The sequence below is a fragment of the Tachyglossus aculeatus genome, chromosome 4 (assembly GCF_015852505.1).
Source record: "Tachyglossus aculeatus isolate mTacAcu1 chromosome 4, mTacAcu1.pri, whole genome shotgun sequence".
NCBI lineage: Eukaryota > Metazoa > Chordata > Mammalia > Monotremata > Tachyglossidae > Tachyglossus > Tachyglossus aculeatus.
In genome coordinates, this window is record NC_052069.1 from 99,865,413 (window position 1) to 99,892,327 (window position 26,915).

General features: G+C 44.4%; 1 protein-coding gene and 1 non-coding gene across 5 annotated transcripts in view; one reads left to right on the forward strand and one right to left on the reverse strand.

The window, feature by feature from the left end:
• Nucleotides 1-26,915, reverse strand: part of RALGPS1 (Ral GEF with PH domain and SH3 binding motif 1) — a 479,351-nt gene that overhangs the window by 397,508 nt on the left and 54,928 nt on the right. For all 4 annotated transcript variants that reach the window (XM_038744645.1, XM_038744644.1, XM_038744643.1 and 1 more), the window contains exon 2: nt 20,972-21,049. The gene's annotated coding sequence lies outside the window, so the exon portion shown is untranslated. The remainder of the gene's footprint in view (nt 1-20,971; nt 21,050-26,915) is intronic.
• LOC119928038 lies at nt 7,734-7,871 on the forward strand. The gene has a single exon (XR_005450997.1). It is a non-coding gene; the product is annotated as a small nucleolar RNA SNORA7 (small nucleolar RNA).

Below are 26,915 nucleotides of genomic sequence, written 5' to 3' on the forward strand. Positions count from 1 at the left end.
GATGAGTACAGTGCCTAGCAATTAGTAAAAGCTTAATTTAAAAAAAAAAAAAACAAGCTAAACCACCAGTATCATTCAGAGACTGAATACTGGATAATCTAAAAATTTCTCACTCTCTTATTTTCCCCCACATCCAATCAATAACCAAGGACTTCTAATTCTTCCTCAGCAATAGTGCATGCATCTCCCCTCCCTCTCCTTTGCCACATCAATCACTAGCCCAGATTGTAGCCACCTAATAACCAATTTGCTGAAGAATCTCCTTTCTAGGCTCCCTACCTCTGGTCTAACCTACCCACCGCAGCAAAAAGTCTTTCTGGGCATCCTTCCCTTCCTCCTTAGCAAAATGGATCCCAACTGCCATTCTGAAACAAACCTATCATACTTCTGAAGAGGTTTCAAAACGCTTCTCCCACTGGCTCCTCTTCACTATTTTTTTTTTAATGGTATTTGTTTAGCGCTTACTATGTGAGAGGCACTGTACTAAGCGCTGGGGTAGATACAAGCTAATCGGGTTGAACACAATCTATGTCCTACATGGGGCTTACAGTCTTAATCCCCATTTTACGGATGAGGTAACTGAGGCCCAGAGAATTTTGATAATAATAATAATACTGGCATTTGTTAAGTGCTTACTATGTGCATTCTAAGCACTGGGGAGGATACAAGGTGATCAGGTTGTCCCACGTGGGGCTCACAGGCTTAATCCCCATTTTACAGAAGAGGTAACTGAGGCACAGGGAAGTTAGATGACTTGCCCAAGGTCACGCAGCAGACAAGCGGCAGAGCCAGGATTAGAACCTAGGTCTTTCTGACTTTCGGACCTGTGCTCTATCCACTGGACCACACTGCTTCCCTCTACCCTTGCTGTGCCCTTTGCTCCAGTCCAGGCAAATCTGCTCCCACACACATGGTACTCACCTCCAAACCACTGCTTCTCTGTAAACCTCAATGGGGTTTGGATGTGGCCTGGGGGCGGGGGTTAAGGAATCCACACTAAACTGAAGCTGCTCCTAGCAGCTGTGTAGTTCAGGACAATGAGGGGGAGAATCTGCTCTGGGTCAAATCATTTCCCCTGGAGAGGGGATTTCTCCTGAGATTGGGCCAAGTCCAGGAATTCTGATATGACTGGATGGTCCAGGGTACCTGGATGGATCCATGGAGCTGGATCCTTTGGCTCCAGCATGGCACAGTAGATAGCACAAGAGCCTGGGAGTCAAAAGGCCATGGGTTTTACTCTCGCTTCCCACTTGTCTGCTGTGTGACCTTGGGAAGATCACTTCACTTCTCTGGGCTTCAGTCACCTCATCTGTAAAATGAGGATTGAGATGGTGAGCACCATGCAGGACAGGGCCTGTGTCCAACCCGATTTGCTTATATCCACTGCATCAGCCTTCTCTCTGATCTCCCATCCTCGTGTCTCTCTCCACTTCAATCCATACTTCATGCTGCTGCCCGGATTATCTTTGTCCAGAAACACTCTGGGCATATAACCCCCCTCCTCAAAAATCTCCAGCGGCTACCAATCAATCTGCGCATCAGGTAGAAACTCCTCACCCTGGGCTTCAAGGCTGTCCATCACCTCGCCCCCTTCTACCTCACCTCCCTTCTCTCCTTCTACAGCCCAGCCCGCACCCCCTGCTCCTCCGCCGCTAATCTCCTCCCCGTGCCTCGTTCTCGCCTGTCCCGCCGTCGACCCCCGGCCCACGTCATCCCCCGGGCCTGGAATGCCCTCCCTCTGCCCATCTGCCAAGCTAGCTCTCTTCCTCCTTTCAAGGCCCGAGAGCTCACCTCCTCCAGGAGGCCTTCCCAGACTGAGCCCCTTCCTTCCTCTCCCCCTCGTCCCCCTCTCCATCCCCCCATCTTACCTCCTTCCCTTCCCCACAGCACCTGTATATATGTATATATGTTTGTACATATTTATTACTCTATTTATTTATTTATTTATTTTACTTGTACATATCTATTCTATTTATTTTATTTTGTTAGTATGTTTGGTTTTGTTCTCTGTCTCCCCCTTTTAGACTGTGAGCCCACTGTTGGGTAGGGACTGTCTCTATATGTTGCCAATTTGTACTTCCCAAGCGCTTAGTACAGTGCTCTGCACATAGTAAGCGCTCAATAAATACGATTGATGATGATGATATCCACCCCAGCACTTAGTACAGTGCCTGGCACATAGTAAGCACTTAATACCATTATTATTATAATATTATTATTATCCCAGGAGGTGATGGAAAGAGGAGCCCAAGCAACCCCAAACTGGAGTAAGGAATTCCCAGACCACGATCCAGCCCAACCCTGACTGCCTTTCCCAAGTTGGCCCTAGGGAGCTTCCAGAGCCACTGAGGGTTCAAGGGATCAGCAACAACAGGGCCAGCAATTTTTTCCAGTGTGTCTTTTCATTCATTCAATCATATTTATTGAGTGCTTACTGTGGGCAGAGCACTGTACTAAGCACTTGGAAAGTACAATACAGCAATCGAGAGAGACAATCCCTGCCCATAATGGGTTCTCTGTCTAGAGGCAGGGAGACAGACATTACTAGAGCTTTTTCACTATTAATGCTAAGCTCCCCCGCCATTTGCCCTGTCTTCACACAGTGAGTACTTATCTTTCCAGACTAAAGCTAGAAATCTCCCTGTTCCTTGTCTGTGGGGGGGAAAAAAGGAAAAAAAAAAAAAGATACCAGAGCAGAAGAGTGGAAAAACAATTCTCATGATGTAATTTCTTAAAAATGTGGCATCTGTATCAGAACCACAAAATGATCCCACGTCTCTTCTCTCAGTTTGACAGAATTTGCTCTAGTGGGTGTAGGCTCCAGAGTGAAAAAGGAAAATCCCATATGTGATGCTGTTTCCTATCCAAATTTTCAGTTTTATTTCCAGGTTTAATGTTCAGGAAACCAAGAAAATAATACAACTGAGACATTTTGAGCCAGGCACTAGTTGAAAAGTTACCATAATCACTTTTTCCTACACTTACAATGTTCAAAGAAAATATACACGTCGAACAGCACCGTAGTCCGGGGAAGGAAAGGAAGAAATTTCTTCCAAGGATTTCAGTAGAGGTAAAAATAAATGACAAAAGCTATTTTTAAAAATTCTTTCCTTTAATTGGCCAAGGTGCTAATTCCATTGAGGTCCCAAATATGAATCGAACAACTCCTTAGCTTCAACCGTTCACACTTATGCCCTATAAAACCAACACCCAATAGGATTAAAGGATTTAGGCCACATATCGACTTCTCTTGCATCAACTACCTACTTCTCACAAGGCTTCAATTTAGTAGTTATCAATACATTTTATTTCTGATATCTAGCTACCTTTAGAGCCTTTCTTGCCTAAAATGTTTTTGTCTTCAAAGATGGTTAATCTGTTATCTCAATCCACTCCTTGCCCTCTCAAAATTACCCTTAGGTATTCACTCCACTTTCCTTGGCACAGCCACACGTGAGAAAAGACTCCGTACATGTAACCACATTTCAGTACTAACGTGCCATCACTCACTGCAGTGTTTATCCCCTCTCCAGCTCTTTTCTAACCAGATGTTCACCATAAAATCTTTTCACTCAGAATTGAAGGGGAAACAATGAAATGAGGTTTGAGGCTGGGACGTCGCCATCGTTTCTTCAGCACAGATGGAAAATAACTTTTCTTGGTGCCACAAATGAATGGAGTTGTTTTTTTTTTTAAAGGTATTGTACAGGACTCTTGCCCAGAGTTCACCATTCGTGTGTCTAGGTCTGAAAGCCTATTTCTCCTTCCAAGGGAAAGCTGTTTTCTAATCAACACCAAACATACATAGGTTCAGATTTCCAGAGCAAAACTGCTCAAGAATGATGGGAAACTAGAATTCTGGATCAAACACTAATCACAAACCACTACAGTAGCCATAGATCTGACCCCAACTTAAAGTGAAATTTCAGAGCTTTGTAAGCACTCCCAAACAATCGATGTTATTTACTGAGTACCTACTGTGGGTAAGAAAAGCACTGTACTGTATTCTCCCCAAGGGCTCAGTAGAGTTGGAAGACACAATCCCTCCTTCAAAAGGGTTTACACTATAGGGGGGGAGATAGGGGTAAAATAATTGTCAGATAATAGAAGAGAAATAAAAACTCGATATGTAGATGAGAAAGTGTTTAAAGAGGGTATGAAAGTCAGCATGGATAGAAAGTGCCTCAGGTGGTTGCAGCTGCATAAGGGCTGAGGTGGTAACTGGGGAGGATATGATCTGCACACAGTAAACTCTCAATAAATACAACTGAATGAATGTGGGGAGAAAAAAAATTAATTCGGGAAAGCCCAACTTGGTCTTCCCGCTAAACCATAAGCTCCATGTCCGCTGCCTCTGTTATACTGTACTCTCCCAAGCACTTATACGATGCTCTGCACACAGTAAGTATTCAATAAATACTACTGATTGATTCCCCACCTCCAGTACCCCTTGGTTCATGCTGTTTGGGTCAGAGGCCCTGTGGCTACAAACAACCCCAGAAACCACGGCCCCAGCCACGAGCAGGAGTATTGGCGTATTCACTAGAATTACAACCCCAAAAGGCAACCATTTGAATGATCTCTGGGAGGATGATGCAAATAGGTGAGCTTCCGGGTCTGATCTAAAGGAATCCAGGGCCTCAGAAGCAAAAGTGGAATTTCTCCCACCACCTCCAGCACTTGCCCTCCCAATAGGAAGTGGAAGGCAAAAGATGGATGTCAGGACGGGCTGGGAAGTGAAGATTTAAGAGACAGAACTGGAAGGAAGACACGAATTTCCTCTGGAAGAAATGTGATCCAGGGCCAGGGGGAAAAAGAGAGGGGAGAAAGGACAGATAAGGAAAACACACTTCGCATTTCTCCATGTGGCTGGGCAGAATTCTAAAGTACACAGCAGTCCTGGGGGGAAGCATTCATTCAACCGTATTTACTGAGTGCTTACTGTGTGCAGAGCACTGTACTAAGTGCTTGGGAAGTACAAGTTGGCAACATATAGAGACGGTCCCTACCCAACAGCGGGCTCACAGTCTAGAAGGGGGAGACAGACAACAAAACACATTAACAAAATAAAATAAACAGAATAAAGATGTACAAGTAATCAGGCAGAAACTCCTCACCCTGGGCTTCAAGGCTGTCCATCACCTCGCCCCCTCCTACCTCACCTCCCTTCTCTCCTTCTACAGCCCACCTTGCACCCTCCACTCCTCTGCTGCTAATCTCCTCACCGTACCTCGTTCTCGCCTGTCCCGCCATCGACCCCCGGGCCTGGAATGCCCTCCCTCTGCCCATCTGCCAAGCTAGCTCTCTTCCTCCCTTCAAGGCCCTGCTGACAGCTCACCTCCTCCAGGAGGCCTTCCCAGACTGAGCCCCTTCCTTCCTATCCCCCTCATCCCCCTCTCCATCCCCCCATCTTACCTCCTTCCCTTCCCCACAGCACCTGTATATACATATATACACTTGTACATATTTATTACTCTATTTATTTATTTATTTTACTTGTACATATCTATTCTATTTATTTTATTTTGTTAGTATGTTTGGTTTTGTTCTCTGTCTCCCCCTTTTAGACTGTGAGCCCACTGTTGGGTAGGGACTGTCTCTATATGTTGCCAACTTGTACTTTCCAAGCGCTTAGTACAGTGCTCTGCACACAATAAGCGCTCAATAAATACGATTGATGATGACGATGAGGAAATAAATGATAGAGTAATAAATATGTACAAACATATATACATAGCAATTGACAGATTGACAAAAGACAGGGAGAGCCTCAACCCAAATCAAAGGATCATGTCCTATCTACTCTACTGCACTGTGCTCTCCCAAGTGCTTAGTTCAGTGCTCTGTATGGAGTGAGCGGTCAATACCACTGACTGATAAATTTCATTAGTCTGAAATTTAATTCAGGATGTGCTTAGTGTGTTGCAGTACAGCAGTACCACCTAGTGACCAAAATACATTAGCGGCTTAATCCGTTTCAAACGTAAACGCCTAGGTACTAGCCACAATGCTTTGACAGTGCAAAATTTTAGCATTTCTGGATTCTGCCGTCTACCTGCCTTCCCCACTCTCATGCCCACATATCCTTCTTGTCCGTTCTGCGCTCTTCTGGAAACTGTGTGGTTCATTCTCTTTCATTCGCCCTTTTATTCTCACTCATTGTTGTCATCTTTTCCCTAGCTTCCTCTTCTCCAGACTGACATTTTAGTTCCCTGTCCTCTCCTTCTCTGCCACTGAATTTATTTTCTTCTCTTCTTCCCTTTCATTTGCCCTTTTATTCTTACTCATTGTTGTCATCTTTTCCCTGGCTTCCTCTTCTCCAAACTGACATTTTAGTTCCCTGTCCTCTCCTTCTCTGCCACTGAATTTATTTTCTTCTTTTCTTCCCTCTTCTCCTGTCCTTTCTTATCAACCAGTTTCCTCTATTTCCCCTCTTCTATCCCTCACTCTTTTCTGTGGCATTTACTAAGCACTTAGTAGCTTGGGTAGATACAAATTAATAAGGTTGGACACAGTCTATGTCCCATATGGGGTTCACAATCTTACTACATCTGAAAAATGGGGACTCATTTCCTGTTTTCCCCTCCTACTTAGAGTGTGAGCCCCATGTGGGACCTGATGAACTTGTATCTACCTCAGGGGCTTAATACAGGGCTTTGCCCATAGTAAGTGCTTAACGAATACCACAATTATCATCATCATTATTATTACTGTTGTTATCATTATCATTATCTGCCCCATTAGATTAAAAGCTCCTCCAGGTCACGGAGTTGAATGCCTTTACTCTTCTTTTGAAATTTACCTCAGTATCCTGCTCTGCCACAAGTGGGTGATCTCTTGGTTCTGTTTATGAGACTGAGGACGCAGAGGAAGATGAGGATATGCTTAAGTCAGGTGGGGCTGCCCTTCTCCCACCACCTCCTCTCCCCTCCCAACCCTCTGCCTGGTGTCCTGCACAGCAGATTTGCACTTTGCTAAATACCTGAGTTCTCTCTAGATTACCCCAAATCTGTCACCAGAATGTCTGGAACTCCCTTTGACAATCCCAATGAATCTAGGGTCATGCCAGGGGATAGTGAGGCTTCCAGCACTGCAGGCTAGATTCATTCATTCAATCGTATTTATTGAGCGCTTACTGTGTGCAGAGCATTGTACTAAGCCCTTGGGAAGTACAAGTTGGCAACATATAGAGACGGTCCCTACCCAACAGCGGGTTCACAGTCTAGAAGGGGGAGACAGACAACAAAACAAAACATACTAGCAAAATAAAATAAATAGAATAAATATGTACAAATAAAATAGAGTAATAAATATGTACAAACATATATACAGGTGCTGTGGGGAGGGGAAGGAGGTAATCAATCAATCAATCAAATTTATTGAGTGCTTACTGTGTGCAGAGCACTGTACTAAGCGCTTGGGAAGTACAAGTTGGCAACATATAGAGACGGTCCCTACCTAACAGTGGGCTCACAGTCTAGTCTACAGTCTAGGTAAGGCGGGGGGATGGGGAGAAGACAACAGAGGCTAAAATTTAGAGGCAGGGCAGGGAGATATGGGAGAAATATAAAGAAAGGGCTAGTAACTGACATGGGCTCAGGAACCCCTGGCTCATTACTGTACTTCCTACAGACAAGATCATCAGTTATATCCCCTAGACTGCACCGGGCTCCAAATGCCCCAAGTGCTCTGCACCCTTCATTGATCTTTAAAGGACTCAGAAGGATAAGAAGACCCTCTTAGGGTCACAATTGGAGAGTTTCCAGTACTCTACCAGTCTCAACTACGGGAGGGACAGTCAAGCAGCGGCACATCCATTCCATTCCTAGCTTAGGCAGTGGCTAGCGAGTGGAAGGCAATCTGCTACAAGTCAAAACTCACCCGTGCTGGGCAGCAGCAGCAGTATGTGAGAGAGACTAGGATGGAGACTCAAGTTGACTATGCGGAAAGAGGCAATGGTAAACCAATTCCATATTTTTACCACGAAAACTCTAAGTATACACTACCAGAAGGATTGCAGGTGGCAGTGGGGCGTTCTAGGAGAGATGTGTCCTTGGCGTCGCTATGGGTCGGGGACGACTCGACAACACAAGACAAGGATGAGAAGAAACAATAAAAAAAAAATATTTGCATGTACAAAGGAGGACAGAGATATTGAACCACAAGTAAACCATAACATAACCATTATTCTCAATGGCCCAGATGAGGTAATTCTTAAGTGAATGCAGACAAAGAAGGGAATTCAGAAAAAAAAAAAATAGAGTGAGTGAAGTTAATTACAAGTGACAGAGTATGTGAACCGTTTGCAAACATATGTTTGTTGCCCCTGCCTTTCGTGCCACGTTTCAGGATAACCAGTTGTCCTACACAAAACGCTTTCTTCAGTAACACACCAGAGGGCAGCAGTTCTTAAACAATGAGAGAAAAGCACACAACAAAAGTACCCAGAGTTTCATTAAGTGAATACTTTTAGTGCAATCCTTCATCATCAATAGCATTTATTGAGCACTTACTATGTGCAGAGCACTGTACTAAGCGCTTGGGTAGTACAAATTGGCAACATATAGAGATAGTCCCTACCCACCAGTGGGCTCACAGTCTAAAAGAATAATAGCATTTATTAAGCGCTTACTATGTGCAAAGCACTGTTCTAAGCGCTGGGGAATTTACAAGGTGACCAGATTGTCCTACGTGGGGCTCACACTCTTAATCCCCATTTTACAGAGGAGGTAACTGAGGCCCAGAGAGGTGAAGTGACTTGCCCAAAGTCACACAGCTGACAAGTGGCAGAGCCGGGATTTGAACCGATGACCTCCGACTTCAAAGCCCGGGCTCTTTCCGCTGAGCCACGCTGCTTCCCAATCCTTCTAAGAGAAACGTTTTGTACACAAGTTCTTAAACAATAACCCAGTCGACTACAACTGTAGAAGTCTACGGTCACAAATGCAACCCCAAAATTCTCCTATTCCTCTTCAATTTCAGCCCTATGTCAAGCAGTGAATGGCATATTTTGAGTGCCTGATATATGCATATATAGTATGCTATATGCACGCTAAGCACGTGGGAGAATACTATGGAGAACAGAACTTCTACCCTCTAGGAGTATACAGTCTACTGAGGGAGAGAGGAACTATAATCAATTAAAAACAGTTAGGAAGGGTATATATTCAGGTGCATATGAGACAGTGCTTAGGTAATAGGGTACCTGCTAAGTGGCAGTTAGGGGAAAGCAGAAATTAATTGGGAAAGGCTTCTTGGAGATGTAATTTCAGAATTGTTGGGAATGAATGGGGAGGGAATTCTAAGCAGGGGAGAGGATATAAACAACGGACTGGAGTCAAGAGGGAGGCACGATGAGTAGCTTGAGAGGAACAAAAGGTGCAGGCTGAGGTTCAGAAGGAGGAGAGAGTGGATAATTGGCGGGAGAGGATGGACTTTACTGCCCTTAAATCTGATGATCAGGAGTTTGTACCTGTGGCAAAGAGGACTGGGCAATGACTACGACTGATTGACTGATTGCCTGGAGGTTTGTGAAGAATGGGATCATTCATTCATTCAATCGTATTTATTGAGCGCTTACTGTGTGCAGAGCACTGTACTAAGCGCTTGGAAAGTACAAATCGGCAACATATAGAGACGGTCCCTACCCAACAACTGGCTCACAGTCTAGAAGGGGGGAGACAGACAAAACAAAACAAGTAGACAGGTGGATCACGATGGAAGAATTAAGTTTGGCCTGCAGAAGGGAGAGGCTGGAGAACAGGGGATCAGCAAGGAGGCTGATGACAGGATATAAGTTCAAGGACCAACACACTGGCGGTTTGGATGGAGGAAAAGTGGGTAAATCCTGGAAATGTTGTAGAGGGAAAAAACTGACAACAGGATTCAGCAACAATATGGGGATTGAAAAGAGTGGGAGAAGGCAAGAATGTCAAGATTGCCTTCAGAGACTTGGAGGTTGAAGATATTGTCAACTGTTATAGGAAAGTTAGGTGGAGTGAATTTGGGAGGGAAGATGAGGAGCTCCGTTTTGGACATATTGAGCTGGAGGTACTGGCAGGACATCATGTGGAGATGTCCTGCAGACAGGAGAAAATGCAAAATGGCAGAGAGGGAGAGAGATCAGGGAGAGTGAGATAGATCTAGAGGCCAGAGGTAGATTTTGGAGCCTTATGAACATTAATGTTGAGTATCTACAGTGTTTTATTACTTTCAAATGCCGCCAAGTCATTTCTGACTCATAGCGACTTTATGGATATATTTTCTCCATAACGTCCTATCTTCTACCATACTTTGTAACGTTGCTAATGGTTCTTTTGTTACTGTTTTTATAATAATAATAATAATAATAATAATAATGGCATTTGTTAAGCGCTATGTGCAAAGCACTGTTCTAAGCGCTGGGGGGGGTGATACAAGGTTATCAGGTTGTCCCATGTGGGGCTTACAGTCTTAATCTCATTTTACAGATGAGGTACCTGAGGCCCAGAGAAGTGAAGCGACTTGCCCAAAGTCACACAGCTGACAAGTGACGGAGCCGGGATTAGAACCCATGACCTCTGGCTCCCAAGCCCGGGCTCTTTCCACTGAGCTACGCTGCTTCTATGCTGCTTTTATGGTTTCTATCCAACTGTGGGTCTGCCTCTTCCATGTTTTCCCTGTGCTTTTCCAAGCGTTAGTGCTTTATCCAGAGAATTAGTCTTCCTGATGATGTGTCCAAAATATACTAATCTAAGTCAAGTCCACAGCGTAATTATGTAAAATTCTGCCATTCAGAAGTTTAAGTCATACCATAGGCAAGGAACCTTAGGCAGAGAAGCAGTGTGGAGCAGTGAGAAGAGCTCAGGCTTGGGAGTCAGAGGTCATGGGTTCTAATCCTGGCTCTGCCAGGATTGTCAACTTGTCAACTGTGTGACTTTGGGCAAGTCACTTAACTTCTCTGTGCCTCAGTTACCTCATCTGTAAAATGGGGATTAAAAGTGTGAGCCCCACATGGGACAACCTACCTTGTACCACCCCCCAGGGGGTGCTTGGCACATAATAAGTGCTTAACAAATGCCATCATTAATTAAAGGCCAAGGAATGGAGCCCCAATCATCTTGGTATCATAGAATGGGGATTATAATAATAATAATGTTGATGACGGTGATAATGTTTATTAATCACTTACAATGTGTCAAGAATTGAGTTAGGTGCTGGAATAGATAGGAGATAATTCATTCATTCAATCGTATTTATTGAGCATTTACTGTGTGCAGAGCACTGTACTGAGCACTTGGGAAGTACAAATTGGCAACATAGAGAGACGGTCCCTACCCAATAACGGGCTAACAGTCTAGAAATAATCAGATCAGGCACAGTCTCTGTCCAGATGGGGCTTGCATTCTAAGAGGCACGTATTTAATCCCCTTTTACAGATGAGGAAACTGAGGCACAGAGAAATTAAGGGATCAACTGTGGCCTTTTTGTACCTGAAATTCCAACTTGATAGAACAAAAGTACTGTGACACAAAAGGGGTTAACCATCCCTAAAGACAGATTGAAAGTTCAAGATACAGACTTCTCTACTTTCACATTTTCTGCCAAGCCTCCTCTTTATCACGACCACCACCTCCACCAGCACTACTATTGAATGAATAAATGTGAATGAAGCAGAACTGGGTTCCCCTACATCTCTAATTGGGGAGGCAAACACACCCGATAAATGTCAGCCAACAGTCAAACCAAACACCCATGACAAGGTAAGTGGAGGTAAGAGATTTTCAAGAGCCACTCTTTCCACACTAAAGTAGCTGTTGAGGACTCTCCAGCACCATTTGCCTGGAAAATATACTTGAAGACTCTTAACTTCACCTCCAGATCCCAAAGTTACTTTTTGACCTAGAAGTTGACTGTTATAGGACATAGTTCTCATAGGAAAAAGAGCTCCTCCTCTTCTGTGTGACTTTGGGCAAGTCACTTAACTTCTCTGGGCCTCAGTTACCTCATCTGTAAAAATGGGGATTAAGACTGTGAGCCCCACGTGGGACAACCTGATCACCTTGTATCCTCCCCAGCGCTTAGAACAGTGCTTTGCACATAGTAAGCGCTTAACAAATATCATTATTATTATTATTATTATTCTCATCATCATAAATCAACAGCATTTACAAAACTTGTGGCTACCATCCTCCCTTCTCTTTTCTTCATTCATTCAATCGTACTTACTGAGTGCTTACTCTGTGCAGCACACTGTAGTAAGCGCTTGGGAAAGTACAATACAACAATAAACGGTGACATTCCCTGTCCACAACAAGCTCACAGTCCAGAGTGGGGGAGACAGAAATCAATACAAATAGATAAAATGACAGATATGTACATAAGTGCTTTGGGGCTGGGAGGGGGGAAGAACAAAGGGAAAAAGTCAGGGTGATGCAGAAGGGAGTGGGACATGAGGAAATGTGGGGTTTAGTCTGGGAAGGCCTCTTGGAGGAAATGTGCCTTCCGCAAGGCTTTGAAGCAGGGGAGAGTGGTTGCCTTTTGGATTAGAGGAAGAAAGGCATTCCAGGCCATAGGAAGGATGGGGGCTATGGCGGGTTGGCGGCGAGACAGACGAGACAGTGGCACAGTAAGAAAGCTAACAGTAGAGGAGCAAAGCGTGCAGGCTGGGTCATAGGAGGAGTGAGAACAGTTTCTGTTTGATGTGGAGGTGGACAGGCAACCACTGGAGATTTTTGAGGAGTTGAGGAACGTTTCTGTAGAATAATGATCTGGTCAGTAGTGTGACATATGGACTGGAGTGGAGAAAGATAGGAGGCTGGGAGGTCAGCAAGGAGGCTGATGCAGTAATCCCAGAGGGATAGAATAAGTGATTGCATTAATGTGGTAGCAGCTTGGATTGAGAGGAAAGGGCAGATTTTAGCAATGTTCTGAAGGTGAGCTGACAGGATCTGGTGACAGACTGAATATGTGGTTGAAAGAGAGAGAGGAGTCAAGGATAATGCCAGAGTTAACGGGCTCATAAGACAGGAAAGATATATTAATGGCAATTATTAAGCGCTTACTATGTGCAAAGCACTGCTCTAAGCACTGGGAAGGATACAAGTTGATCAGGTTGTCCCACGAGGGGCTCACAGTCTTAGTCCCCATTTTACAGATGAGGTAACTGAGGCACAGAGAAGTTAAGTGACTTACCCAGAGTCACATAGCTGACAAGCGGAGGAGCAGGGATTTGAACCCATGACTTCCGATTTCCAAGCCCGTGCTCTTTCCACTGAGCCATGCTGCTATGGCGTGGTGCTATCTACAGTGATGGAAAAGTCAGGGAGAGGGCAGAGTTTGGGTGGGAAGGTAGGAGCTCTGTTCTGGACATGTTAAGTTTGAGGTGACGGGATCTCATTGTGGGCAGGGATTTTCTCTATTACTGTAGTATACTTTCCCAAGTGCTTTGTGTGCAGAGCACTGTACTATAAAGCACTCAATAAATATGACTGAATAAATGAATGAAAGAACATCTAAATAGAGATGTCTTGAATGCAGAAGTAGATGCGAGACTTAAGAGAGGGAGAGAGATCAGGGCTGGAGATGTAGATATGGGTGTCATCTGCACAGAAATGGTAGTTGAAGCCATGGGAGCAAATGAGCTCTCCAAGGGAGTGGGTGTAGATGGAGAATAGAACAGGATCCAACTGAACCTTGAGGGACCCCTTCAGTTAGTGGGTGGGAGGCAGAGGAGGAGCCCACAAAGGACATGGGGAATGAATGGCCGGAGAGATAAGAGGCGAACTGAGAGAGGACAGAAGCCAAGTGAAGCCAAGGTTGGAGAAGGTTTCCAGGAGAAGGGGGTGGTCCACAGTGTCAGAGGCAGCTGAGAGGTTGAAGAGGATTAGGATGGAATATAGGCTGTTGCATTTGGCAAGGAGATCATTGGTGACCTTTGACAGGGCAGTTTCTGTGGAGTGAAAGGGATGGAAGCCAGACTGGAGGGGGTCAAAGAGAGAATTAGAGGAGAGGAATTTGAGACAGCAGATGTAGACAACTCGTTCAAGAGCAATGGTAGGAGGGAGATGAGGCGATAACTGGAGGGAGCCATGAGGTCACGGGAGGGCTTTTTTAATATAGGGGAGATATGGGCATGTTTGAAAGCAGTGGGGAAGAGGCCATTGGAGGGCTAATGGTTGAAGATGGCTGTTAGGGAGGGAAGAAGAGGGAGAAAGAGTTTTGATGAAGTGCGAAGGAATGGGGTCTGATTCATTCATTCATTCAATCATATTTATTGAGCACTTACTGTGTGTAGAGAACTGTACTAAGCACTTGGGAAGTCCAAGTTGGCAACGTATAGAGATAGTCCCTACCCAACAGCGGGCTCACAGTCTAGAAGGGGGAGACAGACAACAAAACAAAACATATTAACAAAATAAAATAGAATAAATATGTACAAGTAAATAGAGCAATAAATATGTACAAACATACTGATGCACACGAGGAGGGAGTGGCTTTTGAGAGGAGGCAGGAGATCTCCTCTAGAGAAACTACTGGGAAGGATGGGAGAGTCCCCAGAAGAAGAAGGTGTCCCCACATACTAAACCGTACCCCATTAATTGTGCAGGACCTGTTCAGGTCCAGCTTCCATTACGGCCAAGCATGGGGTTAGGAGTGGGAACAGGGAGAAGGCCTTCTGACAGAGGATTGGGACAGGGAATTTATGAAGGAGTTAGCATTTCAAAAGTTATTTGAATGATGGAAGGGAAAGAGCTTGCCTGGAGAGTGGAGAGATAACAATGAAATCAAAATAGACATATCCCAACCAAATGTCACAGAGCAACTCTGGGGAGCCGCATTCCAGCTATCCATCAGGCGAGCTCATTAGTGGAGAGAGATTCTAAACTAATGGTTCAGGAGAATAGGACCCAGTTCTACACCAACTAAATAAAACCACAGAGTGGAAAGAAGATGCATTGGCAGATGAAGCTGTAGCTAATATCCCACTTATGCTGCTCCAGTTGCCTAGTAACCACCGAAGAACAGCCAAAAGCAAAGAAAGGAAACAAATGTCAATGCCAAATTGAAGATATGCAAGAAAATGCTAATTGAAGAGGGCAATTCCCTAAACACCTGGAGCACTCAGAGCTCGGGAATTCCCCCGAGTACCAATAACCACGGAACTCTGGAAAAATGATGATTTTACTCTGCCTCTCAGTAAGCTCCCTGAGGCAGTGAGACTTAAATGGGTCTTTATGGCCCCATACACCTTGCTGAAGAGTTCAGATGGAATCACTCTCATCACAGACAAAGAGGGGATCTTGCCCAGAGGGCAAGAACATGATAATGAATTCCTGAACATGCCTTCCACCATCTAGCATCGACAACCAGTCCAAACAAACTTAATGGCATTTAGCTTTAGCTCTGACTTTAAAGGAAAATTTTTCCTCAGTCAAAGCCATGAAAAATGGTAAAGCACCCAGATCTGATGGCATTCCTGTAGGATTCTACAAGCAAAGGGTGAACCTAATTATCAGGGGACTGCCTGAGCTTTTCCTCAACATAACGAAGTTATGCCACAAGCCTTCAAAATCCTCCGTGGAGGACCTGAAAACTCCTGATCCACCAGGAAAACCTTTCAGCTCAGTATGCTCTGAGCATCATCAAAAGTTTTGGAAACAGTCATTTAGGAGTTGATATGTGCAGCCAACTTTGCTCTGGAAGCATATACACAAGATGATGTGCAGATGATTATGAATCACTTTACAGATACTGCACAACATTATGGATTGAAAATTCAACAAAAGAAAGCCAAAGTTCTGTACCATTTTAAACCCAGGGACTCCTGTGCCAACCAAAAATTTTCATAGGCAACACAGGACTAATACTACAACCAAACTTGCCCATCAGTATGCTAGCCAAAAATGCACAGAGAGCTGGAAAAATAGAAACCAGAATTTCAAAAGCCATCAGAGCTATTGGCAGAATAATACCCTGCTGTTGCCACACTCTGTCAAACTCTATACCAAGGACAGGGCAGAAGAAAGGGTTTTTTTTTTTTTCATTTTTTGTTCTTTAAAAATGGCATTTGTTAAGTGCTTACTCTGTGCCAGGCACTCTAGTAAGCACCGGAATAGATACAAGCTAATTGGGTTGGACACTGTCCATGCCCCAGATGGGGCTCACAGTATTAACCATCATTTTATAGATGAGGAAACTGAGGCACAGAGAAGTTAAGTGACTTGCTTAAGGTCACATAGACGACAAGTGGAAGAGCCGATATTAGAACCCAGGTCCTTCTGAATCCCAGGCCCAAGCTCTATCCACAAGGCCATGCCTTTTTTTTAATAGTATTTGTTAAGCGCTTACCACGTGCCAATTACTGAACTAAGTGCTGGGGTGCATACAAATTAATCAGGTTGGGGGCAGTCCATGTCCTACATAGTGCTCTCAGTTTAAATCCCCATTTTACAAATGAGGTAACTGAAGCACAAAGAAGTTAAGTGACTTGCCCAAGGTCACAAAGCAGATGAGTAGCAGAGCCAGGGTTAGACCAGTCAGACGCTGTTCTAAGTGCTGGGGTAGGCCTCTGAGAGAGGCCAATCTATTGTCTTGGAAGCTGAAGCAATTTGCTTTTGTTCAGCGAGTTGCTGGACCGACTGGGTATTAAATGAGCAGCAATCAGTGAAAACTCCTGGGCCTCTGAGAGATCAAACTTTCAAAACACCAGATGGAATAAACACTATTGGAGAACACTAGCCAGACCAATTTCTTGACCTGAGAGCAAAAGTGAAACCTTCAGAGTATCCTCCTTTTCATCCAGGAAGATTCCAGTTGGGGAAGGCTAGTTGTGCCTATGCTGGTTCTTCTAGACTGTGAGCCCGTTGTTGGGTAGGGACCGTCTCTATATGTTGCCAACTTGTACTTCCCAAGCACTTAGTACAGTGCCCTGCACACAGTAAGCACTCAATAAATACGACTGAATGAATGAATGAATGGTTGTATTCCAGCATGGGTCTAATAACACAGTCTGAAATATTTGGGGTTGAAGCCTCTTGGCTGCAACCTATCAAGCTCACAAGGAGTTGGGCGAGAGAGTCTTTGGCTCAAGCTGCCCTCTTTAATACGTCTGCAGTGATGTCTGCATATCATACCTGGTGCTAAATTTGGGAGTGGCAGAAAAGCTGTGGTGGTGTCCAACCTCCTATGTGGCTGAGAATCCGGGACCTTGTCAGGAAGACTTATCCAGTTTCCCAATCTGGCCTTCCCCGACTTAGCCTTTAATTTCCCCTCTGCCCTCTGTGTTGACTATACACTTGGTTGTGTACTCCTTAAGCACTTTGATACTCACCCTGGCCTCACAGTACTTATCCTTATACTCTCCTATTTCCCCTAACTGGAATCTGTTTTAACATCTCTTTCACCACAGTAGATTGTAAGCTCCCTGTGAGCAGGGATAGTGTCTTCCAATCTTGTTGCATGTCCCCAAGCACTTGGTACAGTGCTCTGTACCCAATAAGTCCTAGATAATGACCACTGATTGACAGATTAAATGATACTTGAGCCATTTCCCCAGCATCACCTCTGAACCATACTCAGTATTAAATGACAGCTCAAAACTAACAACAATGAGGCCCTGGAATGCAGTCGACTCAACAGAAGAGAAGTAATGCTTGCAGCAACATAGCTTCACTAGTTGGGATATGTGAGGGGAATGGATTCATTCATTCATTTAATCTTATTTATTGAGCACTTACTGTGTGCAGAGCACTGTGCTTGGGAAGTACAAGTCGGCAACATATAGAGATGGTCCCTACCCAACAACAGGCTCACAGTCTAGAAGGGGGAGACAGACAACAAAACAATATAAGTAGACAGGCGTCAATACCATCAGAATAAGTAGAATTATAGCTATAGACGTAGCATTAATAAAATGGAGTAATAACTATGTACAAATAAAATAGAGTAATAAATATGTACAACTATATACAAGTGCTGTGGAGAAGGGGAAGGGAGTAGGGCAGGAGAAGAGGAAAAAGGGGGGGGGCTCAGTTTGGGAAGGCCTCCTGGAGGAGGTGAGCTCTCAGTAGGGCTTTGAAGGGAGGAAGAGAGCTAGTTTGGCGGATGTGTGGAGGGAGGGCATTCCAGGCCAGAGGTAGGGCGTGGGTCAGGGGTCGACAGCGGGACAGGCGAGAACGAGGCCCAGTGAGGAGGTTAGCGGCAGAGGAGTGGAGTGTGAGGGCTGGGCTGTAGGAGAGAAGGGAGGTGAGGTAGGAGGGGATTAGGTGATGGAGAGTCTTGAAGCCGAGAGTGAGGAGTTTTTGCTCGATTCGAAGGTTGATAGGCAACCACTGGATATTTTTGAGGATGGGAGTGACATGCCCACAGTGTTTCTGTACAAAGATAATCTGGGCAGCAGAGTGAAGTATAGACTGAAGTGGGGAGAGACAGGATGATGGAAGATCAGAGAGGAGGCTGATGCAGTAATCCAGTCGGGATAGGATGAGAAATTGAACCAGCAAGGTAGCGATTTGGATGGAGAGGAAAGGGTGGATCTTGGCAATGCTGTGGAGGTGAGACCTGCAGGTTTTGGTGACAGATTGAATGTGTGGGGTGAAAGACGGCAGAGTCAAGGATGACACCAAGGTTGTGGGTTTGTGAGACGGGAAGGATGGTAGTCCACAGTGACGGGAAAGTCAGTGAGAGGGCAGGGTTTGGGAGGGAAGATAAGGAGCTCAGACTTGGACATGTTGAGTTTTAGATGGCGGGCAGACATCCAGATGGAGATGTTCTGAAGGCAGGAGGAGATACGAGTCTGGAGGGAGGGAGAGAGAACAGGGGTGGAGATGTAGATTTGGGTGTCATCAGCGTAGAGATGGTAATTGAAGTCGTGGGAGCGAATGGGTTCACCAAGGGAGTGAGTATAGATGGAGAAGGGGAGCAAGAACTGATCCTTGAGGAACCCCTACAGTAAGGGGATGGGAGGGGGAGGAGGAGCCCATGAAGGAGACTAACGGGAGGACTAACGGGACACCCAAACAACTGCTGTATGGGCAGAATTTGCTTCCTAAATACTTGAATGAAGCACAGTTTCAATGCAAGATAGCAGTGAATAACTGGGAAAACACTGATACAGACAAATTGGCCTGGCAGTCAGTAGCAGGAAGATCAATTAATCCGTGGTATCTGTCGAGAGCCCACTGTGTGCAGAGCACTGTACTAAGCACCTGAAAATGTACACCAGCATAAGGAAACACAATCCCATACCACAAGGAGCTCAATCAACTGTGCACTTACTGTGCACAGTAATATTGATTACTATTACTAATATTACAGTAATATTGAGCACTTACTGTGTGCAGAGCACCGAACTAAGTGCTTTGGAGGGTACAATATAACAGAGTTAGTAGATAAGTTCCATGTCCAGCTAACAGACTAGAGAGAAGAGAGAAGTATAGGCCCTGTGAATACTTGGATACCGGAGGTAGGTGGGGGGGAAACAAAAAAAAAAAAAGAGTAGTCAGGCCTCATGCAGGACAAATGCATAAGAGCAGTAAGGAACTCACTTATCATGCACATTACCTTATTATTATTATGGTATTTGTTAAGCACTTACTATGTGTAAAGTACTGCTCTGAGTGCTGAGATAGACACCAGTTAATCAGGTCAGACACAGTCTCTCTCCCTCATGGGGCTCACAGACTTGGTAGGAGGGAGAAGACGCATTGAATTCCCAGTTTACAGGTGAGTAAACTGAAGCACGGAGAAGTTAAGTGACTTGTCCAAGGTCACACACCAGGCAACTGGCAGAGCCGGGATTAGAACCTAACTCCTAGTGTCAGTCATGCATCAGTCTCTTCAGCCACATTTGCACACATGGGTAGGGTCTCACCAACTGTGGTGTCATTTGTGAAAATTAAGGTGAACCATACACATACAAAATCAGTCTCTCTAAAACAGGAAAGGTTTTCCTAACAGGGTTGAGGACAGAAGTAATAAAGGAGAGAGTGGGTGCTTGCTTAGGATGTGGGAAGAATAGAATGCTCAATTTAGCACATTTAAATAGGCCTGATTTTACAAATTGTACTTAGTCTGATTACAGTCCTGACAGCAATTCACAGGCTAAATTTACTTCCTTATCTGCACACAGCTTACAATTGGAGCACTATGGAAATAGTAGAGAATATTATGTTACCCAAAGGAGTACATGAATTTAGAGAAGAAAAATACCTCAAAACACTGTATCAAAAATGCACACTGATTCAATTGTGTAAGTCTGGACTTCAAAAAGAGTCAGGAGAGACCCAATCAAGGCAAAAGAAGGCAGTGGTTCTGCTTGCATTCACTGTGATGAAAAGGATTCAGTGGTCAGAGATTAGCAGCAGAGTAATGATATCATCATCTGGGTACGGAAAACGGCCTGAAAACCTCTCTGGCTTCCCCATTTACAAGCTGCTATTGAAACAGAGGTTCTGTATTCAGAAAGGGTTCACAACTTCAAACACTTAAGCGCTGCAGCAACTAATATGCCCTTTTGGACGGACTAAACATTTCAGGTCTTTGAAACCACTGCAGGATCTGCTATTTTGACCACATATTCCCTTCCCTAGAGCCCATGCTTGCTGAATATATGTTACACCTAACCTTCTACAAGATGAAAGAGAGGGATATTAAGGACTTGCAACTTTTGGAAATAGAATAAGAGCCCGAGTCAGTATACCAGGAGCACTGGTTGGAATGCGATGTTAAAATAGCTACCCAAAGCAAAATGGAGCACAGGTCTTCTGTGGATTCTAAAATGATCAGAAAATTTTGATTGGATTAGTTTATAAACCCCACCCAACCTAAGCAACATAACTTGGGATGCTGATTCTCAATTTATCTTTGAATTTCTTAAACCACTGAAACACTAATTCGGCGAAAATGCATTTCTGAATCTTAAAGCTTTTTGCATTTTTTATGATTCAATGGAACAATCTTCATTTTCAGAAATCAAAGGAAGTTAACTTACCCATAATGTGTATTAGTCTTCATGTTTTCAAACTCGGGACGTGTCATGATCGGGCTCTTTTCCTTCAGACAGTAGTTTCTGTAAAAGTGGGCCCAAAATCTTCAGTTTTAAACACACACAGTTCAGTATTCCACCCACTTGCAGACATCAATATTCCACCCATCTAGAAGATTGGAGTTTGGGGGTTTTTTTACACCTACTCTTCATCCCTGCAGTCTCTAGCTCCTCTAGTTACACCAATTCAAAGTCTATCAGTCCAGTATCCCTCAACATTAATAAAAGTTAGAAAAACAAGAACGAAGCAAGCTTAAATACTGTACTACTTATCCTTGGAAACTAGTTAGCCCTAAAGTCAGCTGATTTGTTTGACACAGCTGCTTTGTATTTCACTGTTATTCATTCATCCATTCAATCATTTATTGAGTGTTTACTGTGTGCAAAGCACTGTACTAAAAACTTGCTATTGATCGAGGTGTCCATTTATCCCTACTTAGATGGTAAGTCCACTGTGGGACTCAGACTTTTGTAATCACCCAAAGGCTAGGCAGTTAATAAATAACATTATTACTATGACTTTAACAAGGAACGAGATTATTAGAGGCTTTAGAAATATTTTACATTACATATTATATCATATCATATTATATTATTGCCAAGTCGGGTGCTCAAGCTGGGCAAAGCCAGGTAAGAGGGGCCACTGGGTCTGTAGTAGGTCCCAATTAGGTCTCTACCGGAGGATCAGGTCATTCTGTACGGCAAGCAATGGAGACCCAGAGCCATGAGGCACAGAGAAGCAGAATGTAGTGCAGAATCCCTAGAAACAGGGAGGCCTAGTGGTTAGACCATGGGCCAAGAGTCAGCAGCACTTATCTGCTGTGCAATTTTGGGTAAGTCACTTCACGTCTCTGTGCCTCAGCCACCTCATCTGTAAAATGGGGATTAAGATGGTGAGACTCATGTGGGTCACGGACTGTGTCTACCCCAGAGCTTAGTACAGTGCCTGACACACAGTAAGCACTTAACATATACCATAAAAAAAAAAAATCCCTGAGAAGCAAGCAACAGGAGAAAGGGCTTTGTCTGCTACACTGCCATGTTAGCCAGGATGGCCCTACGCACTCTTCCAACACTCAGTCAGATAAACAGTAAAAGTATCTATCAGTCAATAGTATTTACTGAGCGCTCCCTGCTTCAGAACACTGTACTAAGCGCTCAGGAGAGTATAATACAAAAGAGTAAGCATAAACAATTCCTGCCTACAAGGAGCTTATAAACTAGAGAAGCAGCATGGCCTAGTGGATAGAGCACGGACGGGAGTCAGAAGGTCATGGGTACTAATCCCAGCTCCGCCACTTGTCTGTTGTGTGACCTTGGGCAAGTCACTTCATTTCTCTGTGCCTCAGTTACCTCATCTGTAAAATGAGGATTGAGACTGTGAGCCCCATGTAGGACAGGGACTGTGTCCAACCCAATTTGCTTGTATCCACCCCAGTGCATAGTACAGTGCCTGGCACATAGTAAACACTTAACAAATACAATAATAATAATAATAATAATAATAATAATAATAATGAAGGAAAGTATGGGAAAGCTGCTGTTTCAGGGGAATATGAGAGAGGAGCAGTTCAGTTGGCTTAAGTCTAGGAAGAAAAGCCAAAGACACTTCCTTTTTTCAATGGTATTTGTTAAGCACTTACTATGTGCCAGGCACTGTACCCTTCTTCCCAGGGCACCTCCTTTTCCATTATAATTTTGCATCTTTCTCTCCCAAGAGAGACTCCTGAATTCCCTCTCCACCCAGAATAATCACAGATTTAGGACATTCGGAAGCAGCATGGCCTAGTGGAAAGAGCACGGGCTTGGGAGTCAGAGGACTTGGGTTCTAATGCCGGCTCTGCCACTTGTTTGCTGTGTGGCTAGTCACTTAACTTCTCTGTGCCTCAGTTTCCTCATATGCAAAATGGTGATTAAGAAATGGACTGTTTCCAACCTTGTGTCTACACCAGCACTTAGTACAAAGCCTGACATATAGTAAGTACTTAACAAATACCATTTAAAAAAAAATTTGCTAAACTCCCCAATTCTATCAAGTCATCTTTTCAAATGACATGCCTGGAAACCCTCTACACCACATCCTAACGCACTGCACATGCCGGGACATCAATTATCCTGCACTTCCTCATCTTCTCCCATCTCCTCTTCTGACCCTCCAAGAAAATCTAGCACTTTACATGTACAGCCTGGTTCAGCATATTTGTCCACAAAAGTCATTTATGAAATGCATAGATAAAAGTGCTAATGACTAATGATCTTTCATCATTAAGATTAGATTTTCACACAGGTCCCACGAAGAGAAGCTCCTTGTGGACAGAGAATGTGTCCACTAACTCCACTGTATTGGATTTTCCTAAGCATTTAGTGCAGTGTTTTGCACATAGCAGGCGCTCAATAAATACCACTGGATTGAAAGAAAACAAACTCAATTCCCTGATAAGGATAAACTGATGCCATCATAAGCATTGTTCGGTGTACAGTAACTCATGAAAGCAGGTAAATGAAACAAAAGAATGTGAGCTCCATGTGGGACAGGGGCTCTGTCCAACCTGGTTATTGTGTATCTACTCCAGCACTTAGAACAGTCCCTGGCACGTGGTAAGCATTTAAATACCATTTAAAAAAAAAAAAAAAGAATGCTGATTCAGGACTGGCAAAGTTGGATGGGAAAGTCAGCCCAGTTTCCGGAAAGAGTTACTAGAGCTCCTCTGGATTCGCAAAGGATTTACTTAAGAAAAATCCCATGCATAAGGTGAAACTGTAAATATCACCTGAGCTCAGTGACAGCTAACCCACTGGCCCCATTGTGGGTCAGGGACTGTGTCCAAACTGCTTTTTATGTATCTACCCCAGTGCTTAGAACAGTGCTTGGCACAGAATAAGTGTTTAAAAACCACAATTATTATTGTTATTAGAAGGAGCCTTGCACACGAAAAAATCTGTACGTGCCAAGGGACGACTGTACAACACTGCTGGTGGAAACCTAGATATCAGGCCATCCTCGTTCACCTCTAGTACATCATTGCATGCTTCAACTAAGCCCTCCTCTCTGCCCAGCAAAAGTATTTCTCCATCCTTATTGATATGCACACCCATCACCCTTACCAGGTGTTCCAGAAATTTAACTTCCTCCTCAAACTCCCTGAGCCCCCACCTTCCCCAGCCCTTGCCCCAATGACCTGGCCACCAATTTTCATTCATTCAATCATCTTTATTGAGAGCTTACGGTGTGCAAAGCACTGTACTAAGCATCTGGGAGAGTACAATACAACTTTTCCTTTTTTACTGAGAAAATTGAAATTATCAGGTGTGATCTCCTTAAAATCTCCCCTGCCCCTCTCCAATCCCTGCCTTCTCCTGCCCCTTCTTCAGCTCTCCCATCCTTCCTTGCAGTATCTCAAGAAAAAGATCTCCTGCCTTCTCTCAAAACCCACCCGCTCCACCTGTGCATCAAATCCATCCTCCATCCCTTTGCACCTTAAAACACTTGCCTCTTCCCTTCTTCCCTCCTTGACTGCCATCTTCAACTGTTCACTTTCCAATGGTTTCTTCCCCCTGCTTTCAAACATGCTCATTCATTCATTTGGCATTATCTTTGACTCCTCTCTCTCACTGAACCCACATATTCAATCCATCACTAAATCCTGACGGCTCCACCTTCACAACATCACTAAAATCCGACCTTTCCTCTCCATCCAACTATCACATTAATCCAAGCATTTATTCTCACCCACCTTGATTACTGAATCAGTCTTCTTACTGACCTCCCTGCCTCCTGTCTCTCTCCATTCCAGTCCATACTTCACTCTACTGCCCTGGTCATTTTTCTACATAAAGACATTCAGGCCACGTTTCCTGACTCCTCAAGAACCTCCAGTGGTTGCCCATCCACTTCCATATCAAACAGAAAATCCTTACCATCGGCTTGAAAGCATCAATTAACTTGTCCCCTCCTACCTCATCTCTCTACTCTCTTACTACAACCTAACCTACACACTTTGCTTCTCTAATGCCAACCTTCTCACTGTATCTCTACACTGTACACTAGTTGCGGGCAGGGAATGTGTCTGTTACATTGTTGTCCTTCCATCGTGACTAATTAGAAAGAGCATGGGCTTGGGAGTCAGAATTCGTGGGTTTGAATTTGGGCTCCACTACTAGTCAGCTATGTGACTTTAGATAAGTCACAACTTCTCTGTGCCTCAGTTATCTCATCTGTAAAATGGGGATTAGGACTGTGAGCCCCACGTGGGACAACCTGATAACCTTGTATCTACCCCTGTGCTTAGAACAGTGCCTGGCACACAGTAAGCGCTTAACAAATACCATCATTATTCTTATTACTCTCCCAAGCATTCAGTACAGTGCCCTGCACCCAATAAATGCTCAATAAATACAACTGACTGACTGACTGATTGATTTGGGGCATCCAGGTTTCTTCGACTTGTAACACTAGCATAATCCCGCCACCTGGTTTGGAATGTTTCCACAAGAAACTCCTAAGATCAACTCAGCGTCCAGAAGTGGCAGCTTGGATGTAGTTAACTCTCTGAAGCCAAGGCAAGTAGAATCTGTGTTCTCTGGGCCATTCAGGAATAGAAGGGAGGTGGGGAGGAAGTGACCCCTCTAGACTTTGAGTTTATGGGCAGGTAATAATAATGATGGTATTTGTTAAGCGCTTACTATGTGCCAAGCACTGTTCTAGGCACTGGGGTAGATACAAGGTAATCAGGTTGTCCCACGTGGGGCTCACAGTCTTAATCCCCATTTTCCAGATGAGGGAACTGAGACACAGAGAAGTGAAGTGACTTGCCCAAAGTCAAACAGCTGATTAGTGGCAGAGCGGGGATTAGAACCCATGACCTCTGACTCCCAAGCCTCTGCTCTTTCCACTAAGCCACGCTGCTTCTCTAATGTGTCTACCAACTCTGTTGTACTGTACTCTCCTAAGCTCTTAGCACATTGCTCTGCACACAGTAAGCGTTCAATAAATATGTTTGATTGATAAATACCAGTTCCCTCAAAGTCAAGGCTGCCCAAGAGGATTTTGCATAATCACCCAAAGGGCTTGTGGCAGACAGACTCAAGAAGAAGCTAGCTATGAACCACAGTCTCTGGCTGAAGCTTGTGGCAGACAGACTCAAGAAGAAGCTAGCTATGAACCACAGTCTCTGGCTGAAGCTATTTTTAAAAGAAGAGAATTGTTGGCCAATGTCATTAGCAGCGGAAAAAAGCTTGGACTATTCTGAGCAGCCCTTTTAGGACACAAGGAGCACTTCTGATGGTTAAAGGAGAATATACAGCCTGAAATGTCACAGATGAATGGGGAGAGTGAGTGGAGTGGCGCTGAAGCTGTTTGCCAATCAAATTAGCAAAGTTTAGATAAGTAACCCAGAATATATCTGCCTACCCACCTAGGAAAACTCTAGCATGAAAAACCCCTCCTTCAAAGCAAATCCACCCAAGATTGCCCTTGGAAGGGGCTAGCCAAAGGGTTCAAATTTTTCAGTTATTAAACTGACGGATAAACCGGCTTCTACCAGTAACTTTGAAGATGCGTTTGACGGGAAGTGTTCTGATCAAGAAAGAGCACCTCCCCCTTCCCTCGAGCCCTTACAAAACTTGGGAAAGCTAAAGGTCACATGGACCATGTCTACGCAAGACATACCTAACAGCAAGTAAAATGTTAATGGCTTCTGCTGGTGACAGTGGTCCTTGCAAAATCTGCTTCTTTGACAGCTTACACCAGAGAGGATTTGATATTTTTGTGCAAGAGGCCTAAAAAGCTAAGTTATGCTTGTGCATGAATCCTAACTGGCCCAGAAACTGATTGGCAGCCAGTCTGCGGGATGGTTGGCAGCCCCGCACTCTCCCAGCCTGCCAGCTTGCC